This window comes from Canis lupus, chromosome 2 (assembly GCF_003254725.2).
Source record: "Canis lupus dingo isolate Sandy chromosome 2, ASM325472v2, whole genome shotgun sequence".
Taxonomy (NCBI): domain Eukaryota; kingdom Metazoa; phylum Chordata; class Mammalia; order Carnivora; family Canidae; genus Canis; species Canis lupus.
The window spans coordinates 27,845,079-27,866,439 of NC_064244.1; the positions used below are offsets into that span (position 1 = coordinate 27,845,079).

General features: G+C 42.3%; 1 protein-coding gene and 1 long non-coding RNA gene across 2 annotated transcripts in view; one reads left to right on the plus strand and one right to left on the minus strand.

Annotated features, from left to right (window-relative positions):
• Window positions 1-2,707: 2,707 nt before the first annotated feature.
• LOC112658855 (uncharacterized) lies at window positions 2,708-20,786 on the minus strand. Its single transcript, XR_003135996.3, has 4 exons — window positions 20,212-20,786; window positions 6,354-6,449; window positions 3,516-3,602; window positions 2,708-3,297 (listed from the first exon to the last, which is right to left on the minus strand). It is a non-coding gene; the product is annotated as an uncharacterized LOC112658855 (long non-coding RNA).
• The window catches only part of PRKCQ (protein kinase C theta), a 173,834-nt gene continuing 172,356 nt past the window's right edge, over window positions 19,884-21,361 (plus strand). Inside the window, exon 1 of the mRNA XM_025445106.3 lies at window positions 19,884-19,989. The gene's annotated coding sequence lies outside the window, so the exon portion shown is untranslated. The remainder of the gene's footprint in view (window positions 19,990-21,361) is intronic.

Consider the following 21,361-nt stretch of genomic DNA (forward strand, 5'->3'; position numbering starts at 1 on the left):
ATGGCTGATGTCCTTATAAAATGAGAATAGGACACAGGCATACACAGAGGGAAAACCATAAAAAAAAAAAAAAAAAAAAAAAAACCCGGGGGAAAGCAGCTAGTCAACAAACCAAAGAAAGAAATCAACCCTGCCAACAATTGCTCTCATGCTTCCAGCCTCCAGAACCATGAAAAAAATAACTTCCTGTTATTTAAGTCCCCTGTGGTACTTTGTTATGCAGCCCTAGCAAGCTAATCCACTTCTCCAGCTCCTCCTGCCAGAATGAGTCCCCAAGACCAGAATGATGCCTGAGTCCCCCAGTATGGGCTCAGTAAGTGGTTATTGAATGAAATAAATTGAAGATGGAGCAGAACAGGGGCATGGATAAGAAACTGGTAAAGGAATTACTTGTCACATTGACAGAGATGTTCACCCCTCTTCTAGTAGAAAAGCTTTTTTGTTAACTACAAATCTGATTTTCCAAAGCAAGGGTTTCAAGTACCTGGGTGGCTCAGTTGATTAAGCATCTGCCATCAGCTCAGGTCATGATACCAGGATCCTGAGGACTCCCTGCTCAGCGAGGTGTCTGCTTCTCCCTCTGCCCCTCCCCCTGCTTGTGCTCTCTCTCTCTCTCATGATCTCTCTCTCACAATTTTTTTTTTTTAAAGCAAAGATTTCAAGATGAAAAAAGAAACAGCTTCTGAACATGGTTTCCCTTGCTCTGCTAGCCAATGTCCAGGCAAAGGCCAAAAGACGCCTGTTAATACAGAATAGCTGACGTCAGCAAGAAGTCCCGTCCACCTCAGTGGTGAGTTGTAGGTAGCACTGCTTGTATTGATAAACATTTCCATCTCACACTCTGAAAATTCTAGTCCTATAGTTGGATATCTAGTCCTCAGAAGTAAATCTCTTTAAGATGGCATTATTCTCAAAAGCCAAGATAAGGAAACAACCCATGTGTTTGTCAATGGTGAAGGGATAAAGAAAACGTGATATATATACAAAATGGAATATTATTCAGCTTTAGCAAAGAAGGAAACCCTGTCATTTGCAACAACATGGATAAACCTGGAGGGCATTTATGATGAATGAAATAAACCAATCACAGAGAAAGACGAAGACTGTATGATCTCATTTACATGGGAATCTAAAACAAAACAAAACAAAACACCGAAAACCTCAAACTCATAGAGACAGAGGGTGGAAAATTGGTTGCCAGGGGTCAGGGGCTGGGAATAGGGGAAAAGGTTGGTCAAAGGGCACAAGCTTCCAGCTGAACAATGGATGCATAAGTTCTGGGGTCTAATGCACAGCATAGTGACTATAGTTAATCATATCGTATTGTACATTCTAAATTTGCTCACAGACTAGATTTTAAGCCTTCTCCGTGAAAAGCAAAACAAAACAGAACAAGAATGCAATTATGCAAGGTGATGGGTATGTTAATTAACTTGATTGTGGGAGTTCTTTCACAACGCATAAGGATAACAAGCCATCACATTGTACACTCTAAATAAATTATAATTTTATTTGTCAGTTATACCTCAAGAAAACTAGAAAAAAATAGCTGTCAGTCTCTGCCCCATCTCTTGTTATTTTAATAACTTTTAAGCTATAATTTATTTATTGATATGTTAAAATCCATTAATTTTATACATTAACTTTGTACATATAACTTTCAAAACACTCAGCCTTATAATTTATTTATAGATCCTTTTTAGTTCTATGAGTACACAAATAATGCACATCATCTCATCTACAAATAATGATACTTCCCACCCCCCTGCAATCCTCATATGTTTACCTCTTATCTTATCTCGCTCTGCTGTCTAGAACTTCCAGTGTAATGTTGAAATGTGGTGAAAGCAAACACTTTTGCCTTGGTCTTATTATCACGTGGTGAAGTCTTCAATGTTTGAGCAAAAAACTCGAGGGGGTTTTTTTGGTGCTCTTTATCAAAGAAGTGCTCTTCCATGACTAAGTTAAGAGAGAGTTTCATCATGGATGGATGCTACATTATATAAGTTGTTTTTCTGCGTTTCTTAGGGGTGATTTTTTTCTCTTTTAATCAGTTATTGTGGTGACTTATACTGATTTTCTAATATTAAACTAATCTTGCAACTAGGCATGATGGATTATGATTTTCAAATATTACTGGAATTGTTTGGCTCATGATTCGCATCTGTATTTACCAGTAAGACTGGGCTGTGATTCTCTGGAGGTCCTCCTCAGATGTGACAGATGAATTCATAAAGAAAATGTGGCGTATACAGACAATGGAATATGAGTCAGCCTTGACAAAAAGGAAACCGTGCCAGATGTGACAACGTGCATGAACCTGGGGGACATCGTGCTAAGTGAAATAAACCAGTCACAGAAGGACGAAGACGACGTGATGATTCCACTTACACAAGGAATCTAAAATAGGAATCCAACTCATAAAACAGAGAGGAGAACGGTGGTTGCCAGGGACTGGGGGGCTAGGAGCAGGGCCACAGGGAGCTGTTGTTCAACAGGTTAAAGCTTCAGTTATGCGAGATGAACAAGTTCGAGAAATCTGCCGTACAACATTGTGCCTACAGTCAACAACACACTATTAGGTACCCCGAAATTTATTATGAGGATAGCTATCGCGTTAGGATTTCTTACTGCAATAAAAATTCAAAAAAATTTAAAAAGTAGCACTGGTCTCGTGCACTTGGTTGGCACTTTTTTCTGTTCAATAATAGGGATATGATGTAAGTGCTTTTAATAATTTTATTATTTTTGACCAATGTATTAAGGAACCATTTGCCTGCAGCAAAATTTCATACATTTTATTCATACAAGTCAACGGCTTTTGCCAAACGTCTATGAGGTACACCCACGGGAGGCACAGAGCATTTCCAGCCCTCTCTTCCATCGCTTGCGTCCCCGCGCTGCCCGTTTCCATCACCAGCACCTGCCCCAGGAAGCCACTCATCGACCTTCTAGTGCACAGATAGGTTTTGCTTGCTCCAGCAGTTCACATAAATAGAACCATGCAGGTGTGACCGGCTTCTTCCACTCAGCAAACGGTGGAAGATGTTGACCGGGACTAGTTCGATGGTGGTGGCAGCACCAAAGCTGTGCTCCCAGCCGGTGGGAGTCACCCTTACCATCACGTCCTGGGCGTGATCCCCTATGATCCTTCAAACGTGGCTTCTCCCAGCTGAAGGCCACACGGACCGGCCTCCTGTCTCAAGCCTCTGACAGTGCTTCTCCGTAGGCTACAGTTTGATGTAGTTGAGATTTCACGCTGTTGGTTGCTGTGGCCTTGTGGCTTTTAGGCAATTTCTGATAGAAGACAGAAACTCTGTTTTAACTCTGCTGTTTCAATCCTGGAAATTGGGGGCTTTGTACATTAGGCTAGAGTTTGCTGCTCTGGCCACCTTGGAAAGCTCTGCTGCTCCCCACCTCCTCCCAAACCTCTGACGTGGATGCCTCAGTCAGGTCTTACTGAACTGCCACACTTCCCCCCACACAGCTCTGGCCCCTTGTCTCCTTCACATCACCCTAGAGTACGGCCTTTGAAGCATTTCTGATTCTCTGAAGGGATCCGGCTGCCTTGGTTGCTTACTTGACTTCAGTTCCTTTCCGTCCTAGAATGGAAGCAATATTTGAAATAATCCCTGACACCAAAAAGGCTCTAATAGATATTTGTGAATGAGGACACTAAAAAAGTTATCCATGGGACCTTCTGGTTTATAGATCAGTCTCCTATATATTACTTTAACATAAACTGTTATCTGTAGGGCTGATCTTTCTTGATCGGTTTTGAGTCTATCAAAACCACGAACGCAAAAAGTCAAGGGGACTCTGGGACAAAGCAGTAGCTAGTCTAAGAAGCCACTTGTTTGTCCTTCAGTCTCACTCTTTCAACCCAGACCTGTAGCTTGACAAAAACTGAGAAGAAGCATTCTATTCTCAACAGCTACCTGGATTTAGGATCCTTCATTGGCGGTTACTTTTCTTTTCTTTCTCTGAAGATGTTACTTTTTTATTTATTCAAGAGACAGAGAGAGTGAGGGAGCCGTGGGGGTGGGAGGTGGGGGGGAGGAACAGAGGGAGAGGGACAAGCAGACTCCATGCTGAGTGCGAGCCCATTGTGGGGCCGATCTCAGGACCCTGAGATCACAACCTGAGCTGAAATCAAGAGTCAGTTGCTTAACTGACTGAGCCACCCACAAACCCTGGGCAGTTATTATTCTGGGAGTGAAGCCTTTAATTCAAGGAGGTAATATTTTTCGGAAACACTCTTTAAGCATGTGCACCTGTAGGAGGCAGAACAGCACCTCCCAAGGATGTCCATTCCCCGATTCCCAGATAGAACTAAAATTGAAGGTCTTAAAATAGAGATATTATCCTGGATTATCTGGGTGAACCCAATCTGACCTAATGAGCCCCTAAAGGCAGAGAATGTTCTCTGGCTGGAGACCAGGGTTGCGGCAGACGTAGAGTCAGGGAGATTCCAAGAAAGGGAAAGCAAGGACATTGCTGATCCTTGATATGGGCCCTCCTGTGAGGACTCAAGAGGAAATTTAGGGTGGCTCCTATCTGACCACCAGTAAGAAAATGAGGCTTCAGTCCTACAGCTTCAAGGGACCTGCCTCTGACACCAGCCCAAATGAGCCTGGGGAATAGATTCTTCCCTTCCACGGTTTCCCAAGACCCCGATTTCAATGAAGCCAGCTGAGATCACCCCAGCTTCTGGTCTCCAAACTGTGAGATCATGAATCTGTTTTGTTTTAAACTGCTAAGTATGGTAATTTGTTACAGCAGCCATAGCAAACAAACAGCACTCTATTTGAAAATCGTAATTCCTTGACTCAGCACTATTGATGAATTATCAATGAATAAGTATATTCATTGATTTGTTACTGATTTTTATGGAAGTGATTTGATTCCAATTTCCTTTCTTTAAAAAAGATGTATTTATTTATTTGAGAGAGAGGGAGTGAGAAAGAGGGTAGGAGCACGGGCAGGGGAAAGGCAGAGGGAGAGGGAGAGGATCTTAAGCAGACTCCCTGCGGAGCACAGAACCTGAGTCAGGACTTGATCTCAGGACATGAGATCATGACCTGAGCCAAAATCAAGAGTCAGGTTTTCAACCGACTGAGCCACCCAGGCACCCCGATGCCTATTTTCTGAAGGAGGAAATTCCATGTAAAGAATTTGCTCTCTGTTCTTACATATAAAGACATCAAACACTTCTTATGATATGTAAGGACTAATTCCTTAGTTATTCAAGAACTAATGCACAATAATGTGGCCATAGTTAGTAGCATCATCTTGCCTGCACATCAAATCATCACATTGCACACCTTAAATATATACGATTTTTTAATTGTCAAGTATACCTCAATAAAACTGAGGGGGAAAAAGAAAATAAATAAGTAAAAATAAATAATTTGCTCTTTGTTTTTACTCACAAATGTCTTACTTTGTGATATGAAAGAACTAATTACACCTACAGCTCTTTAACTCTTTCACATAAATATATAAGTGAATGCATTTCATTATTTATGTAAATGAATTGTGATTAGCTGCCTTCGATTAATTCTATGATTAATATAACTAATATTGTTTGAGTGACTATTATGTGCCAGGTGGTTGGGGACATGACAGAAAATGAAACAAGAAATAGTCTCACTCACATGGAGCTTATGTTCTAGAAAGGTAGAAGAGACTGGAGAGGGGATTTACAGGGAATGGTGTGTATGGTTGGATTGGAGGTCTTAGGGGCTGCAGTGTGATGAGGGAAATACTGAGAAACCGATGCTCAGACCAAGACGCACAGGAGCTGAAGCTTGCCTGGCATGTGGAGGAGCATGAGGAGAACGGAATGCAGCAGGTGCGTCAGGGAGGTGGCTGAGGCGTGAGGCCAGGCCACCGCGTCAGCAAGAAGTGAGTCCCTGGAGGGTTGGGGCAGGGCAGGGGGGTGGCATGCCTGCCTGGGATGTGGACAGGGCCTCTCTGGCTGCTGGGGGGAAGACAGGCTACTGCGGAGCAGGAGGGAAGCGGGAGCACCTCCCTGGAGGACCTCCCCAGCGCAGTCCTGTGTTGACACGAAGACCTATTTACCGCACACATCTGTGCTTGTGTGTAAACACCTACACGCTGATAACATCTCCCTCTGTGGCAGATAAGAGCCCGTCAGACTTAGAACAGTCACCCCGGCTTTCTTGTTATACCTACACCGCTGTTCTCTCTAAAACTGAACCCACATGTGAAAATCACCTGTGTTTGTTCCTCTTGACATGCTAAAGAGCTTCACTTACCCAGTAAGGCAACTCACAATTGTGATAGCAAGAAAAAAAATTAAATTGTCGTGTATTTAGTCCTCTACTTACGCATTTTTCTCTGGCAGCTTTAGCAGATGGCTTCTCAAACCAATGCCTGCAATTCAGCCAAGTGGGCTCTCCCTCAGTAGGAGGTAACCCAACCACCTGAAGAGAGAGGACCTTCTAACTTAAAATAATAGTGTCTTGGGAAATCAAAATTTACATAGAAATTTTTTTCTTTTCTTTTTTTTTAGAAATTTACATAAAACTTACTCCGCAAATCTAGAAATCAGAATTTACATAGAAATTTACATAAAACTTACTCTGCATCTCTAATCATTCTCGATGCTTACATTTCACAAAATGCAAAGGATTTTTGTTTGGTTTGTTTTTTTGCACTTACTGCTGATTCACTGTGAAATCCATCATACACTTAGTTGGTGCTCGTTAAAAACGTGTTGAAAAATTACTTAATTTTGCTATGAAGTCAACCGATCACAGAGGAAGGCCGAGCCAGTCCTGGGAATAACTGCGAAGGTCAAATGCAGGCGGGAAAGGTACTTCCAAGGGGCCAATTTGCTTCAAGATATAGTCTGCTACTTGATGTGATGAGCACTGGGTGTTATGCTATATGTTATGCTATATGTTGGCAAATTGAACTCCAATAAAAAAAATCAATTAAAAAAAAAGGATACAGTCTGCTAAGGACACCGGGGCTGTTTGGGAAATGCGAAGAGTCACCTGGAAAGATATTTTCTCCAAACTTCCCAGAATTTTGAATCGAAAGAAGAAACAAGTGGCTACTTAAAAACACTGAAAAAAAAGTAAAAAAAAATAAATAAATAAAAACACTGAAGGATTGCCAACGTCCAAGGTCCTGAGGCGCTCATGGCCCTGCGCCCACAGGTCTATCAGAACTGTGACATGTAGGCAGTTGGGCCCTATTTTCAACAACTTTTGAAACTTGCAACAATTAACAGCGTTCTTCTCAAGAAGAAGAAGAAGAAAAAGGCTTCAAGCCTGGGCTTTCATGTTTAAAGGAACTCCCCACAAACACTGTTTCTGAGCTACACTTTTTTCTATCTTCTAGTGGAAATTATAACCACAGGTTACCATGTTTTCTTTCCTGTGTTTGAAAACCACATGTGTTTTAGTGAAAACATTAGGGTGAACAATGAAATGCAAGACTTTAAAATACCAGGTAGCTGTCAATGGAAATGGAAATGTCTTACTTATGGCTTCCTCTGCTGCAATAAATTCTAATAAGTTGAAAATGTTAACTTTTAGCCAATCTCAATGCATACAAATCAATTATCTGAGATCAAAGTAGTTATCTGGAGTAAAAAAAAAAAAAGGACAAATATTTGTCAGAGCCATGTTATTGTATACCTTATGGATTTTTGACATTGTGATAAACATATTGTCCATCCCAACGGAGGAAGCAGAGGCTTAGAGAGATGGATCTCCCTCATATCCATGTGGCTGGTCAATAGTGAAGCTCGGTCACAAATCTGGGCTTCTACGCTTCTAAAGTCCATACACTCTCCACCAGACCTCCCTAACTGTATTCGTAATATAGCAGATCACGTTAGAAGGGGAGAGGGGTACATGGAGTGCGGGCTTACTTACCAACTTCCACATGTCATATTTAATCTAATTCTTACCTGTGAGGTAGCTAAATGGGAGCAAAGAAGTATTATAAAATGTGTTGAGCAACTACTATGCAAGCAAGAACTTTAAATGTCATGGGGAGCCTTTTATAATCAAGATTTGGGTGCTGTAGGAGCCCCTGGGTGGCTCAGCAGTGGAGCATCTACCTTCAGCTCAGGTTGTGACCCCAGGGTCCTGGGATCGAGTCCTGCATCTGGCTCCTGGCAGGGGGCCTGGGTCTCTGCCTCTCTCAGTGTGTCTCTCATGAATAAATACAATAAAATCTTAAAAAAAAAAGATTTAGTTGCTGCTGAAGGTACAGAAATAGGTGATCGTGCTTCTATAAGGCTGTCAGAAACCAAGTAAGTTGACACCTAGACTTTTCTGAAAGCAGCGCTTGAAAATTCCCTCTATTTCTCAGAGATCCTCAGCAGGAGCAGAGGCCCCTCAGGACCAAGGGGTGAAGAGACTCGCAGCCTGTGCCAGGCAGCGTCCCGCTTCAGGTTCTGTGATGGGAAGGGGAGGGGAGGGGGCCCCCCCGGGGCCCTCAGCCTGGATGGCCAGCATCTGCCACGGTGGCTCCCTTGCTCCTGCGATGCTCCTCCCTTCTCTGGGCCCCGCTGGCCACTCAGGGCGGCTGCTCCCTGGGAGAGTCTATCCCAGCACCTGACCCTGGAGCTCTGGCTGTTGTAGAAAATCAATTTTGTCTACTATGATCCGTGCTCGGTTCCAGCCCCTCAGGAGGCTATCCGCAGATCACATCGCTCCTTTGTGAGCAAAGAAATATTTGAAAAACAGTAATAAAGGAACGTGAGTGTTCTCCAAAGGTCTTTATACCGAGCTAACATAGATTTGTCTTTCTGCAGTGTAGCAACTTTTCTTTTGTAGAATTTCTTTTTTTTAATATTTTATTTATTTATTCATGAGAGATGCAGAGAGAGAGAGAGGCAGAGACATTGGCAGAGGGAGAAGCAGGTCAGGGAGCCCCATGCAGGACTCGATCCCGGGCCGAAGGCAGACACTCCACCCCTGAGCCACCCAGGCCTCCCAGCTACTTTTCTTTTGAAATAAATATTTTCAGCTCCTTAACTAAAGAAGTACAATGAAGCATAATTGAACAATTAGGAAGACAAGCAGACAAGTTCTTAGCAGCCAATCTTACTGTTTAATATGCTTTTTCTTTTTTTTAATTTTTTTTAAATTTTTATTTATTTATGATAGTCACAGAGAGAGAGAGAGAGAGAGAGGCAGAGACATAGGCAGAGGGAGAAGCAGGCTCCATGCACCGGGAGCCCGACGTGGGATTCGATCCCGGGTCTCCAGGATCCCGCCCTGGGCCAAAGGCAGGCGCTAAACCACTGCGCCACCCAGGGATCCCCTTAATATGCTTTTTCAATCCTCGGTTTTCCATTGTATAAACCTTATGTCTCATTAATGCAAGTAAAACTTGTCTGGATGATTCTCTGTTGCCTTTGTTTCCCTGTTAGGACAGTTACTTCACAATGCTTTAGTCTCACGGACATGCCATCTCCACGTTGGGTGGTCATGATTAACTCCCACTTGTACTTCGTGTTCTTGATTGGATCACATTTAGAAATTGGGTTGAACTGCCTTTTGCCCAAGTTGAAAAAACATTTTGTGGTTTTTTTTTTGTTTTTTTTTTTTTTAATTTTGGGGGCATTTGCCAACTGATTATAATGAGGAACTTTCATTTTTCTTTACTGGGTATCTGATCTTTAATAGAACAAATATTTTGCATCGTCTGCTCTGTACAAGGTGTGGTGGTAGGGATACAGGGACGCCGCATAAATCCATACCGAGGAGATGTCGATGGGCTGCCACTCAGCAGGAGAGATTTCAGAGAGAGAGAGAGAGAGAGATCACTGTGAAAACAAGAGGTGAGGAGGAGGAGCCTAGAATTATAGCAAGGAGATTCACAAGGACTGGAAACACCATCTTGCCTAATTCCTTTACTCATAAAGCAAGAAAATTAAAAAAAAAAAAAGGGACTCAAAAGTATTAATGATTTGGGGTGACACTGTCATCATACTTAATTTGTTGGCTTCCTAAAAAGCACAAAGAGAGAGGAAGATAGAGACAGAAACAGAAACAGCAAGAAATAGACAGAAGCAGGGAGACAGAGATAGAGACAGAGAATCACAAAGAGATAGAGAGACAGGAAGAGAGAATACATCTGCTCTCACTGTCCACATTCACTGAATTCATCAATTCTCCATTACCTGGGACACCAAACCTGTTTCTGCCTATACAGAAAGGCCTTTATGAATATGATAATATTGCAATCCATCTTCAAATAGTTTTTTTTAAATTAAATCTATTTAAACTAAAACAAACGAATAAACAAAAAACAGGTCACCCATTTCTCCTGCCACCATCTCCCACCTCTGGTAACCACAGATATGTTCTCTGTATCTGAGTTTACTTGATTTTTGTTTGTTTTAGATTCCACGTACAAGAGAGATCACATATAATGGCAATTTGTCTTTCCGTCTGTTATTTCACGAAGCGTAATGCCCTTGAGGTCCATCCATGTTGTTGCAAATTACAAGATTCCATCCTTTTTTTTTTTTTTTAAATGGCTAGGCTAGGTAATATTCCATTATATATATGACATTTTCTTTGTCCATTCATCCACCAATGGACACTAAGGTTGCATCCATATCTCGGCTATTATAAATCATGCTGCAGTGAACATGAGGTGCAGATATCTTTTTGGAATAGCATTTTTGTTTTCTTTGGATAAATACCCAGAAATTAAATTGCTGAATCATATGGTGGTTCTTTATATAATTGTTAGAGGACCCTCCATTCTGTTTTCCATAGTGGCTGCACCAATTTACATTTCCACCAACTGTGCATGAGGGTTCTTCCCCTTTCTCCACATCCTTGCCAACACTTGTTATTTCTAGTCTCTTTCAAATAACCTTTTTATTGGGGTTGATACAGACAGGAAAGTACAGAAGCCACAGATGTACATCTAGATGAATTTTTGCAAAGTGAACATATCTAAGTAACCTACTTCTTATATCAAGTGATCAAAATATCACCAACGCAGCATTAGCCATCCTAACCCTTCTTCCCAGACACTACACCCCCACCTCCCCAAATGTAGCAACTGCAATCCTGACTTCTCATAACATAAATGTATTTTACCCATATTTGAATTTTATGTAAATGGAATCACACAGTATGTATCTTTTAGACCAGGCTTCTTTCACTCAATGTTACAATTCCAAGATTTGTTTGTACCCTAGCACTAGTGCGTTAATTTTCACTGCTGCATCGTGCCCATTGATTGACATACCACAGCTTAATTATTGCATTTTACATTGATGGATGCTTGAGCCATTTCCAGGGTGAGATGATTATGAATAGTACTGGTGTGAATATGTTGTACCTATCTTTTAGTGCATATCCATTTCTGTGGATTGTGTGTTCCTGTGTGCCTGGATCATTGGAATATGCACCTACTCAGCTTCAATAGATACTGCCAAGAAGTTTCCCAAAGTGGTGTTAATTTGCATGAGAATTCTGCTTTCTTCATAACCTCCCCATAACGTACATAATGGACTCACTATTCCCAGGGAGTCACAAAATAGATGGTGGAATTTTTTGAATTTTCTTCTTTAGCTAAGAAATAAAAGGGAGAATTTAAGTTTAGAACCATGGAAGAGGTCTCCATTCTGTCCAAATGAAATTGAAAAGGAAAGAGTGTGAATCCGCAAAAAAGTAAGTAAATAGAGAGAGGTTTGGAAAAACAAATACACGTACAATAGTTTTTTTAATTCTTTTAAGTTCTTTGACACTTTGTGGAACATGCAGAAGGCCACAATAACCTCAAGAACCTATGTCTAAACGCTTCAGTTGATTGCTTGTTTGGTTTCTTTCTTGAGGTTCTTACTAGGTTCCTAGGAAAAGTAGAAGCTGGGTAATAACATGTAGCAGCTAGACTTTTCTGCACCTTGCTGTGTTTCACCCAGAAGCCTTTTTAAATTCTTAAGTTTTTAAGTCTTTTTAAGTTCCCTTGGCAGGTCAAGTCACAAGACATGACGTTCTCAAGCAACAGCTTTCTTGTCTTTTTGCCTGGAGACAAACTTTCTTAGTGTGATTAAAATTAATCCACATTTCTGCAGCCCTCCCAGATTTATGTAACACCCAAACTTATTTACTTAATCTGGCAGTCAGGATCAGTAGCTTTCACCTGACCAAAAGCTTTTTCCTCTAGCTTAATGTGCATGATCCAGCTAGTAAACAGGGAGTTCGTGGGTTGGTTTTTTTTTTTTTTTTTTTTTTTTTTTTTTCACAGTGAAGGGACACTGCTAAAACAAGTTATATTTGAAGGGGGGAAAAAACCCATTCTGTAGAGTTATAAAGGCAGATTTAAACAGTGGCATTGTTCATTCTTGAAGGTATTTTGTGTAGGGGGGGAATAATTTTTGTCATTTAGTAAAAAGCAAAGCAGCTAGTCCTACTTAGAGCAACCACAGAATTACAATCATTTAATTCCTTGGTAATAATTCCTTGACAAAATATCAACAAATCAAGTAAAAATCAGACATTAAAAAATATTTCATTGATTGTAAACTACACGTGTGATGTACATGGTTTTAGCTTGTATCTCAAGACTTGTACCCTCAGCCATGAGGAGAATAAGAGAACAAAGAAATAGTCATTTTTCTATTTTGAGCTTACGAGGGAATTAAAGTTTCTTTTATATACATGCTTATATTTTTCAAGTTTTCTGTGATGAGTATCCATTACTTTACAATCAGGCAACAAGTAAAATTTATTTTTAAAATACAATAATTCCCCAAATTACACATAGTTAAAAGTTGGTAAGGAAATATACCAAAATTTTCATTGCCTTGGGTTGGGGAATTGTGAGTAATCTTTTTCCTGTTTTTACTTGTCTCTAATTTCTAGATATGTGTGTGTATGTGTACATGCAAATAAATTTGTAACTTTTATCATAGGAAAATAATATTATTTTTCAAAATCTACTTGCAGAATGTGGCCTGGATTTTTAGCCTTCGTAGATGGTGGCCGGAATTCTCCAAACCCAGTTAGTGAGGTCCAAATGAGCCCCACCTGTGTTCCAATTCTGGCTCTGCCACTAATTTGCTATGTGATACTGGATAAGTCACTTATCTTCTCTGAACCTGAATCTCATCTGTAAAGTGTGAATAATAACACCCATATTATGAGATTGTTACAACGGCTTAACAGATGATTTATGTAAAATACCATGGCACAAATGCTCTACAAATGGTAGTTGATCAAAGTACAGCATTCTCAAGGTTTTCTAGGGATCAAAGTACTTTATACTTTGATACAAAGTACTTTATACTTTGTATACAAAGTACTTTATACCCATTCATAAATTTGACAGGTTTCATCAAAGTACTTTATAGGCCTCGTCTACTTTATTCTCCCTATGAAATTTGCAGGAAGCAATATGACTATCTCCCCCTTTTATTGATTTTAAAACAGAGGACAGAATTTTTAAAATAATGTATGATGTTTGTGGTCTATTTAGAAAAGTAAGTGTATCTTCTAATCTGAGATGCCATGTCCTTGATTTTTTTTAAATTATTTTTGAAATAAAGCCAAAATAGAATGAATGGCACATCAGTTTGGAATCCACAACATAGTGATTCTATACATTTAACTGTGGTTCTTGAGCATATCTCCATCAAGTTCAAATAGGTGAGAAAACATTAGTTTTTCATTATTTTAAATGTTGCATAAATGTACAAATAAAAGCTATTGCTATGACTATTTAAATATCCCAGTTTTTTCTTTAATCATCAGAGTACATTTATTCAAGTACTGGGCAATTTGAGTGTGTATGTGAGTGTGTGTAATTAATGTGTAAAACTGAGACAAAACATCTACTCCCCAAAAGATATATTGAATCCCAAGTGTAGTGCTTTACTTCTTTTGTTTGCTGACTCTGTCAAATAATGAGCAGAAAAAAAGAAAAAGAAGAAAATGTCAGCTTGGATCTACTTACAACTTATGAGCCAATATGAGTTTAAAAAAATAACCAGTCTCTAGGGTTGCCATTTCAGGTCAAAACCAAACATTTCAGGGATGAGATGGTTGGGTTGGGGGATGAAGTGTGACCATGCAACAGCACACCTAACTGACTCACATAACAGCAAAATATGGTCAATTTAGCCTCATTAGACCAGTGTTCTGACTAGCGGGAAAAAATTACTCATATTTTTTCCACAAAATTTGTAAAGTGAATGGCTGAGACTCTGGTGTAGGCCAGAAAGCTGTATACAAAGAAGAAAGTAAGGATTTGCCATGCTTCCTATGCTGTGTATGACTTCCTTAAAAGTATTTGAATATTTTATCCAGTGAATATATTTAAATAGCAATCAGTACTAGAAGCAAATTATATTACATTCCCCATCACTGACAATCAGAACTTTCTTTTAATTGGCATTTATTTGCAGAATTTTAAAGTTAGAAGAAACCTGATAGACTCTCCCACATAGTCCAACATGAATTCTCTGTGTGTGTATTAATCAAAATAAAATCATAAATGATGTGTGTTTGAGGGTAGGATGAAAAAGGGAGTATTGAGGGGCAGGTGTGGTTTTTGCTTTTTTTACAAAAGGGATTGAGGGAATAAAGTGGTTTCTTCTAAAGTAATATGCCTTCACTGATAGATATTCAAATCCTAGGCAATTGCATTATGTCAAATGGTAGAATTATAATAATCCCATTCATAAATTTGACAGGTTTCATCTTGATTTCTTCCTCTGGGATTCACAGATTAGTTCTCAGATTTATTAGTCTTCCCGGGGGAGAATTTCTCATCAGATGTACAGTCTTTTTGACTTTCAGGCTGCTTTTACTTTCCAGTGGAGGAGAAGCACTAAAAAGGGGTGTCTAATCAATATTTCTTTAGTTTCAGACCAATTTTTATATACATTTGGACCATACTCATTATGCTGATATTCTTGGACTTACCAAATCCAAAGCTGTACCTATGGGTCCTTAGAAATACTAGACCTTTCCTTTTTCCCTGATTCTACTATTAGACCTCACAGAGGCACCAAAAGTTTTTTGTGTTAACTTGTTTCTATGCAACAGTATTGAAAATATTACCATTTGCTATCTGCTTCAGGTACTTATGTTATAATTAGTCTCTTTGTTGTCAGTGGTGACTTTAAAAAAAAATCAGTGCTATAGGATGTCAGAAGCCACAATTAACACAAGACAGCAATATTGTGTTCTTATAACTCCACTACTTTAAAAAAAATGGGGTGGGGTGGGTGATGGAGAGGAGACACTATCACGCTCAACTTCATTCTTCTGTAATGTAATAATAGTTGGTGTTCAAGGAAAAAAGTAACCCCTAAATGTTCTACTTCATTAAAAAGTGAATTCTGCTTTATTTTCTATGGCTGTCTTGTTAAGTGGGCATTTTGACACATTATAATTTATAAATTGACCGTGTATACATCCGTTAACTCTTCTCCGAAAACCTTGTTAATTAGGACATCTGTAACCCTACACAATTCCTTTACCGTTTCAAGAGTCAGGCTAAAATTTCAGCTCTTGTCTTGTTTCTGTGTATATTATGGCAAAAATCTTGAATTTGGGGCTCAACAGACTAGGAGTCCAGCCATACCCCATCACTTACTGGCTCCGTGAGCCTGGCAAGTCATTCGTCTGATCTCTAAGGCTCAGCTGTCACCTCTGTAAAATGAAGAAGATGTTCCCCATCTCAGGGGGATTCATTGTAACAATCAAATGAAATAATTAAAAACAAAAAACAAAAAACAAAACAAACAAAACAAAACACCAAAATGAAATAATTAAAGTGTTCCACACCAGGCCTTGGCACACGTCATAAATGCACAGTAAACATTATCTACTATGAGGTCACTCATCATCTTTGTCTTAACTGAAGACATAAAACCTACCTCCCATACCTCATCTAAGATTTTAAAACTAGCTTAATCTTACTAAGCATACGTAACAACAACGGAACTTTCAAAAACATCACACGGTGAACATTGTTACCTTTCTACCTCAGAATAAAATCCATATTCACCATTCCCCCCTTATGGTTTGGAAGAGTTGGTATCAATCTTATTATCAATAGAAATTAAGGTTTATTTACTCTCTTAAGGGAGGGCCAGGTTTGGCTTCACCATTTAGAGCTCTCTTCTTGCAATAACAATTTCTAACTTCTAATTTTCCTTTTTCCCATTTGAATGCATAACATTCGACTGCATAGGAAAAGAAACAAACAAAAAAACCCTCCCTTTCCCTTGTCCAAGCTGTGAATTTAAAATACCTGTTTTTCATCTGTGCCTCTGTCACTTTCACCTCTAGCTCCTAGAATAATTTTGACATTTTCTGAATAAATTTACACTAAATTCCACATGTTTCTCAGGTCTTTGGTTAGGGTAGATCATTGCCTTCTAATTCCATGCCAATTCTTCTGGGGATTCAGGCGGACTACTTTAAACACAATCTCTGCCAGCCCTCTGGGAAAGTGACAGCTGAGTAGCCAACTCCTCATGATGTTGTCCAAACTGGTTTCCCTCTGAGTGGTGACTTTCCGCAGAGACAAAAGTGTCCTTGTTAAACAATTCTTTGCTCAAATTGTCTGTGTTGGTCATGTCCTACTTCTCCCCAAATACCTATCTTCCTCCAATTTGAGGCTCATAATAAGAACATCGTCTTTAATTTCTATCCTAAATCCTTCACAGCTGCAAGATGTGGTCTCTTCAGGAGACAGAGGATCACCGCCAGCCAGGTCCAAAATACCAAGCAAGGTGAGGTCTTCGGTCATCAAATTCCCAGTTGAGGAAGATGGACTGTGGTCTCTCCAGGGATAAGATTCTTGACGTTGTTTATTTCTTAGCTCTGGATCCAAAGCAGAAACCATCCCTGTTTCAGCTAAGGTGGACTGAAGCCTCTGTACCAGCAGTGTGTATTCAGCATCATTCCAGGAAACTTTAGGGCAGAAACCAAAGGGGGAAAAGAGGTACACAACTGAAAGTTTGAGTGTGTTTCATGCAATGAGTGGAACCTCCCCACCCACATGTAGTCCCCTCCAGGAAATGCCATTTCCTCTTCCAGGAAACAAAGGTGTGGAGAACTTCTGAGCAGCAGCCGTGTTGATAAAACAATGAGACAATATCTGATATAAAACACAAATACCTTATAGCCTGGTGAAGGAGGAGGCTGGCCCCACAGGATGCTAGGATCAAAAAGATCTACAGGTATCCCTAGCATTTAGCATGTAACAAGAGCAGATCTGGATTTTTTTTTCCAGGTGAGATTCAAGACAAATATACAAACACCCACCAAAAAAGCCAAAAACCTCTTCCTAGACGTATGATGAATATGGTTTTAAAAGATTCAGCCTTTGGATTAATGTGTTTTCAGTTGTAAGACTATGTGGTCATAGAATAGCAGAGGGGCATAGGGCCCCGGAGACCAGTTGTCCAAAGGCGAGACAAGCAGAGAACACAGGGAATGGGCTGTAGAATGGAGACAATATTCAACGGTGCTTGATGGGCCTGCTTCACACAGCCCTGAGTTTGAATCCTGGCTCTGGTACTTTATTAACTGTAGGGTTTGGGGCAAGCTGCATTATCCTTGTAAGCTCCATTATTCTCATCTCTAATACAGAGATGACTGGTGATGATAGAACATCTACCCCATATCTGTTATGAGGATTAAATGAACAGTGCATCGAAAGTACTCATCACATTGTCTGGTATCCGGGTTCTCAGGACATGGATACCAGGCAATCCATAATGACAATAATGATGACATTATTTGGAACTTTTTTAAAGCCACCAACTTTAGACTATATTAAAAAGACATACGCATTTCTCTTGAGCTTCTTCTACATATACGTAACTCCTTTCTCGAATGGTCAATGAAAATCCCATCAAAGGGGAGTGAGTGTGTTCACGATCTTGCAGGCACTGCAGCATTGACAGTGTCATCTCTTCTTGATGTCGTAGGCTCTGCTTAAGGACGGATGGAGAAGAGCCAGGAGGAAGGCGATTTGAACAGGGAGGTTTCTCTTTTGCAGTCTGTGAAGCTAGACTTCTCAGTGGGGCTAATTCTTCTGCCATCTTCCCAGCCATACATACTTTCTGCCACCAAATTTTACTAGCAAGTATACAATAGGTGCCTACCATGTGCCAGGCTCTCATGATGCCATGATTGAGCGGCACATCTGAGTGTCTATCTACCATCACACCTCTTGGCTAGAATCTTCCAAGAGGTGGCAAAAGGTGATTCTGCTGGGTGATTCTGGCCTAAGTGTCGGTTCAACGCTATTAGGTATTAACAAGTATAGGAGAGGGGCTGGTTTTCAGGGATTATATTTTTATCCATAAAAGGTATGTTTGTTTTGCTGAGTTCATGTAGATTAAAGTTACCAATATGTGGCTTCCCAGCACAGGCCTGCCACAAAGCTGCAAGGTGAATCGCTCAAGTCACCAAAACAGTCTGGGCCTACATTCTCATTTTTATTTTATTTTTTATTTTTAAGATTTATTTATTTATTCATTCAGAGAGAGCGAGAGAGAGGCAGAGACACAGGCAGAGGGAGAAGCAGGCTCCCTCTGGGGAACCTGATGAGGGACTCAATTCCTGGGACACCGGGATCACACCCCTGGGCTGAAGGCAGACGCTCAACCACTGAGCCACCCAGGTGCTCCCATTTTCATCTTTATTTTTTTTTTAAGATTTTATTTGTTTATTCATGAGAGACAGAGAGGCAGAGACACAGGCAGAGGGCAAAGCAAGCTCTATGCAGGGAGCCTGACATGGGACTCGATCCTGGATCTCCAGGATCAGGCCCTGGGCAGAAGGCAGTGCTAAACCGCTGAGCCACCTGGGCTGGCCCCGTTTGCATCTTTAGATTAAGAGTTTGGTCGGGATCCCTGGGTGGAGCCTGCTTCTCCCTCTGCCTGTGTCTCTGCCTCTCTCTCTCACATGAATAAATAAATAAAATTAAAAAAAAAAAAAGAGTTTAGAGCTGTAACCAGAGGACCTTTTTAGCTGACACTCAATGCACCTGTGATCAGAAGCCTACTAATCCAAGGTTTTGCTCTTTTATACCTTTTAGATCACTCTCTCTCTCTCAAAAAAGAAAATATTTCTCAGACTAATTTGGTCTTAGCACATTACAGCAGCAAAAGCCCAAACCAAGTACACTTTAATCATGTCGTGTCATAACTGAGAGAGAAGAGCCCTGTAATAGTTTCGGTAACCAGACATAACAGTTCCCCGACCGGAATGAAAGATGAACTCTCCGGGCTATAGGAAAAAAACCAGCCCAATTATCCTCACCATGATTACCATCAGTACCACCACCACGGTGGGCAAGTCTTCAAATGACAAACGCAGTGTCTGGACATTACGTCGCCGTTCCAAGCGCTGTCCAACTTAAAGCGATGCAACTTTGAAAAGTAGACACAAGACCACAGTGTGCAAAAAAAAAAAAAAAAAAAAAGAAAAGAAAAAGAAAAAGAAAAAAGAAAAAAAAGAAAAGAAAGAAAGAAAAGAAAAAATAGAAAAGTATTAAAATCGCAGGTTAGGGCACAGTCTAGAAAGGATGATCCACGCAAACCTCCTGGAGTAGGTCACTTGAAAATTTGAGAGCGAATGTGGATGGAGCCCTTTGCAGAGTAAAAATAGACAAAAGCGGTGAAGCCCGTTTTCGCCCAAGGACCCTGCTCCTTCCCTGCGGAAGGATCCTTTTCCATCTCGGGCTGGGGGAGGCGCGGAGTCCCCCGCGCTCGGCGGCCGGGCCCGCGACCTTGCCCCGTCCCGGGGGCGGGGGCGGGGGCGTGCGGTTGGGGGTCCCCGGGGGGGGCGCGGCCGCGGGGGGCGGGGATGCGGCTGCGGGGCGGCGTCTGCGGAGCCCGCTGGGGCGCTCGGGCGGCGGGGTGACGAGCGCCCCCTGGCCGGACCCGGCCCGCCAGAGCCCGCGCGGCCGCCGAGCAACAGCACGTCGGGACGGCCGCCCCGCCTGCAGGTAGGAGCCCGGGCGCCGCGGGGTGCGCGCGGGGCCGGCCCCACGGTCCGGGGAGGGGGTCGCGGGCCACCCCCAAGCCGCAGAGGGACCCGAGCGCAGCGAACTTTGGGGCGCTCGCGGTTTGGGGATGCTGCGCCCCTGGCCGTGTGGATGCCACCGGGGCCGGGGCTGGGGGCGCCTTCTCTTCCTTCTTGTCCCCACCCCACCCCACCCCAGTCTTACCTGCACGGATTGGGGCGAGCGGGAGGGAAGAAGGTGGCAAGTCTCAGACCCTTGGCAAACCCTTGATGGAGAGCCGCTTGATGCGGGTGGCGACCTGTCCACGGGGGCAAACAACTGGTTTTCATGGGGTCTGTCTCTTCTAGGCAACCCTAAGTTTCTTTTCAAGGGCCTGGGGTAGGGCGAGGCGGCTCTGAGGCAGACACAGGAAAGAGGCAAGTGTGGGCTCCGTCCTGTAACCTCAAGCGAGGCTGCACCGGCTCTCAGGGCCCCGTGTTAGGCAAGTGGAGTTAAAGAGCTTTATTTCATTCGGTTCCTTAGAGCCCCAGGTATCCGTGTGAAACGGCCTGTCCACGCCCCAGGGCTTGGGGGCTCGCTCTGGGCCGCCTTGCGAATCCCAAAGGCCGCCCCCACCCCTCGGAAGACGCGGATTCTTTCCGCCAGGAGTGTGCCATGCAGCTGCCTTGTCCTCTGGGGTTGCCCTGCTCAAAGGGGTGCTAAGAAAAGGTTATGCAGTCATGGCACAAGCTGACCGGACGGGATGGTGACGTGCAGGTGCAGGGAGAATGGAGAACTCACTGCTCTGCCCCGCAGGGGGTGAGAGTGCAGCAGCCCACCGGGGGGCGGGGGTAGGACGTAGGCCCCCCTGCCCCAGGTGCCCGCCCCAGGTGCCCGCCCCAGGTGCCCGCCCCAGGTGCCCACCCCAGCACAAGTCTGGCGGCTGCTGCACTAGTTCTCTCCATGCCCCCCTCGCACCTCTCTGTAGCAGTGCCCACCACCTGACGTTTGGCGCAGGAGCCCTGCTAAGGCCCCTGGGTCGCCCCCCCTCTCCCACCCTACACCCCAGCCTTGCGAATCACCATCCTCATGCGTTTGTTAGGTTATCTTGGGTATCTCTTGTAAAATGGCAGGCTTACTGCGGATGCTTGATCTCTTTAAAAAATGCTGTGTCTAGTGGGAAAGAGGGTGACGCTTACTAATTTGGTTGCAAATTACTTTTGAAGTTTATGCACAGCTGTTTAAAATCCCTCTGAGATCGGTGCCATTGTTCGAGGCAGGTGTCTGCCACAGATTGGTCCTGTTAGTCCCTTTCTTCTGCTGATTGAATGTATGTATATTTAAAGCCTGGGCACAGGAAGACCTTCTAAAACCT